Source organism: Adiantum capillus-veneris, chromosome 5 (genome assembly GCF_014529385.1).
Source record: "Adiantum capillus-veneris isolate H3 chromosome 5, ASM1452938v2, whole genome shotgun sequence".
Classification (NCBI taxonomy): domain Eukaryota; kingdom Viridiplantae; phylum Streptophyta; class Polypodiopsida; order Polypodiales; family Pteridaceae; genus Adiantum; species Adiantum capillus-veneris.
The window spans coordinates 141344110-141348464 of record NC_140935.1 but is presented as its reverse complement, the minus strand read 5'-3'; the positions used below and the strand labels follow the sequence as shown (position 1 = coordinate 141348464).

The window sequence follows — 4355 nt, the reverse complement described above, 5'->3', positions numbered from 1 at the left end:
TCATCTCCACAACAGACATAGAAAAATTAAACAAGTGTTGCTAAGTAGCTGCAAGGGTAGCAACTATGCAGACTGGTAGTCGCCCTTTACATTTCTTGGTATCGGAAGCTATGTTAAGCACTTGTAATTGTGCAACTATGGAGGTGGAGTGATGAACAATGTGAAAACTTAAACAAGTGTACAAGCTAACAAAAACTACTTTACTACATTGAGCATTGGAAATTGCTTTACTACATTGTGTCATCATTACAAGTGAGCAAAATACTCCATAAGTCAGTAAATGGTTGACTCTTTACATCACTTATCATGGTTACATGTCAGGGTAATATATCTAGCCGTAATACTCTAGATGCCACTGCTTTGAGATCCTAATGCTCAGGTTGTCGATCGATCTTGGCAGTGCACAGTCCTCGGCATACTTGAGGCGATCTTCCGCACAAAGCCAAGCCGTGAGCCAAGATCTTACAGTTGTTTTAAGATATCCTTGAATCTCAGTGGGATTCTGATTTTCCATATTCTTCACAATGCAGAAAGTGCCTGGAGGATTCCACAGCTGCTTGTATTGTGTGTCATCCATTAGAATTGTGGGCGTAGCAGTGTACTGACCTCTTTTCTCCCAGAAGTCACTTAGCTTCTTGTAAAATACAGGCTTTCCACCAGTTATCTTGAATCTAGCATCTCTTACACAATCCTGCTGTGCAATAATTTCTTGAATTGGGGAAATTGATCAGGAAAACAGGCACTCAACAAGTTTTTTGCTTTAGTCTTCATGCAGCAGGTCCACACAAATATATCAAAGTGCACAAGGCACCAGTCCAAGAATGCAGGTGCATCTCTTTTATACCTAGCAAACACCCCTGCTATGTGTACAATTTCTAGATCATTCCAGTAGGTAGGCTTCCATGAATGGTACCTCTTGTCTAATGAAGTCAGCAGGACACCATTAATATCAAGGATTATAGCTGGCTTACTCTCAACCAATATGTTCCCAGGATCCTCCCATGGACGAGACACTGTCCCATCATCATTCCTAACATAATCTGCAACACCACCTGCACCTCCTTCATCCTCCATTTACCGAGACACCATCCCATCATCGTGCCTTATATATTCTGTACCACCTGCACCACCTGCACCACCTGCATCACCACCTGCATCCACAGATGCTTCACCATCTTCTTGAGGTGGTTCAGACTTTCCATTGGTAATCTCCATGTCCTCACCTACACCAACTGCCCCACCTGCACAACTTGCTTCACCACTTGCATCCACAGATGCATCGCCATCTTCCCAAGGTGATTTAGACTTTTCAATGATAATGTCTGTGTCTTCACCTGCACTGCCTGCACCAACAGCACCACCTGCATCCACAGATACATCACCATCTTCCCGAGGTGGTTCAGACTTATCAATTGTAATCTCCGTGTCATAACCTGCACTAACTGCACCAACTGCACAACTTGCATCACCACCTGCATCCACAAATGCATCACCATTTACCCTTCCTGGTTCAGACTTTTTCATGATAATCTCCGTGTCCGCACCTATATTGAGGACAAAAAACTCCGTGTTTTTATCCTCTTGGTCATCACTGCTGCTAGCACATGGTACTTGGCCCTCAACTCTAAATGAACCATCTACATCAGGAGGGTCTTTCATAGTAGACTGTGCTATCATACTTATTATGTGATCAAGATTGTCATTGTTGCTAGTGGCAACATCTGAACATAAAAACAATAATGAGATAAACAACAATGATGGACATGACAAAAAAAGTTTGATTTTGTCTTTCTTAATTCATAGGAAATGGAGAATTGTTACAAAGCCCAAAACGGCGACATGATTTAGGAAAAGAGCTAAAAATGGGGATAGGCTACAAAGCAAAAATACCGAGACTATGTTTGGAGTCTTTTTCTGACTCTGGTTGTTGTAGCACCTTTTCTTCCAGATTCCATGTTACTATTTTTTCCAGTCTCTATGGCTAATTGGTCCTTTGATGTCTTTGTTTGCCCTTCTGCATTCTCCGTAGGCTTTTTGGCAGCTCCATCTGCAAGAGAGAAGAAACAATCAACAAGAATGAACCTTAAACAATATTATCTACCTTTAGGAAAAAACAAAACCAGAAATAACACCTGTCATCTTTCTCTTTCTTTCCCTTTGCATCATTTGTATGGTCTGCAGGATGGAGGGACTGGTGTCTCTGGCTGACACTTCATTGTCCTTCATTGATGAAGGAGCATTTTCTGCTTGATCTCCATTCTCAGGACTATACTTATCTAACACCCCTTCCTTCTCAGTTGTAGTCTCTGGCTCAGCCTCTGCAGTCATGAAAAGTATTAAGGAATTAAGAACTTGCTGTTTCAAGTTACATGTAGCTACAACATGACAATGGAAGCTACCAGGCATGATAGTGAAGCTACCAGGCAAGAACTGATAGCTACCAGCACTATCCTCGTAGCTACCAATGACATCCTGATAGCTGGCTGACTGAGAGCTACCAAAATGACATAGGGGCCACCAATGCTATCCTAGTAGTAAGCAATCTAACAGTGGTGGTTAACATAATAAAATCCTGGAAACAACCTTTATCTAAAACATCTTCCTTCTCAGCATGTACCAACACCTTGAATTCTGTTCTTCACAATAAGAAATTAAGACCAAGTTTTCAAGTTACATGCAGGGTCAGCATGACAATAGAAGCTACCAGGCAAGCACTAATAATCTACCAGTACTACCAAATGCTATTCTAGTAGCTACCTTGTCCCCTGCCATCATGGTAGATACAGATGCTATCATGGTAGCTACCAATGTTATACTGGTAGCTACCTTGTCACTTGCAGGACCTGCTTGGTAGAATGGCAACTCATGGCAGCTACCAATGCAATCCTGGTAGCCACCTTGTCACTTGCAGGACCTCCTTGGTAGAATGGCAGCTCATGGCAGAATGGCAGCTACCAATGCAATCCTGGTAGCCACCTTGTCACTTGCAGGACTTCCTTGGCAGAATGGCAGCTACCAATGCAATCCTGGTAGCCACCTTGTCAATTGCAGGACTTCCTTGGTAGAATGGCAGCTCATGGCAGAATGATAGCTACCACTATTATACTGGTAGCTACCAGGGTTGACAGTGATAACTTCCTTGTCACCAGTAGGAGTTCCATGGTAAAATAGTAGCTAATGGAAGAATGGTAGCTACCTTGCCACCAACAAGACTTCCATGGGAGAATAGTAGCTCATGGAATAATGGTAGCCACAACCATACTAATAGCTAGCTGTACCACGATTAGCATGACAGATGCCACTATGAGAGTGGTAGCTACCAGTATTGTACTAGTAGCTACCAGTGAAGCGGTCCGGGGTGGGCAACAAGAAGAGCAACCTCTAGACACCCTTCAAGGCTCCCGTGCTGCTCAATTGGGTTGGGGTTGGAAAAAACAACAAACACACACACAAACCCGCAACCTAACCCTACACAAATTTGGGGCACCACCTAGTTTTGGATGCAAACTAGGACGCGTAGAGAGAGAGAGAGAGAGAGAGAGAGAGAGAGATAGTGCTCGGGCTGCTTTGAAACGTATCGGCAATGATCAAGCAAACACAACTATATATTTAAGAAAGAGAGAGAAAGGGGGAGGGGGTGCTTGTTGCATTAATACCTTCTTACAAATCTGTCATGACAAATCAAAGTGAGATTAGTATTTGTTCAACATAGCTTGCGTAAATTTCACCACAACACATCACAAGAAAAGCCACCCCAATCACTGTCTTAAGGCCAGGGGAGTCCTCTCCACCCTGTCGCCCTCTTACAGTATGTGGGATTTATGGCTAGATTGATGACAACACCAGAGACAAGCTATCAAGAACTTAACAAAAAACACCAAGACACTTACGCATCATTGTTGTCCATTACTTCACGTTGGAAGGGAGACAAAGTATCCAAGCTTAGTCCAAATCCACCCTCCTTGATTCAGCGAATGTTGGGCTTACACTAGTAGGAGAAATGATAGATTTCCTACTCTCAATTGAATGATCACTCTCTCTCTTACAATGGACAATGGCATAGAGTTCCCTTGCTAATCCCCTATTACAACACATGCACATGCATAAGACAATGAGCTTCCACTCAAGAGCTCCTTCTAAAGAGGTTGAGCTAGCATAGTGCTCTTGCTTATGGCTCCCCCTTTTGTGCTAGCTACACCCTCCTTTTATAGCAATTTTGAAGGCTAGGGTTACTCCTCTAACCATGGTTGGGTTAGATTTTCAGCAATTTATCTAATTTCTTTTGCTTGGAATTATCAAGAAGTTGGTGGGGAAAGAGAGAGGAGAGAAATGGAGGTGATAGGACTTTTCATAGT

At 42.9% G+C, this 4355-nt stretch overlaps 1 pseudogene; it reads right to left on the bottom strand.

Moving 5' to 3' along the window:
• Positions 1 to 331: 331 nt before the first annotated feature.
• LOC147458194 (uncharacterized) lies at positions 332 to 1524 on the bottom strand (annotated as a pseudogene).
• Positions 1525 to 4355: the final 2831 nt, after the last annotated feature.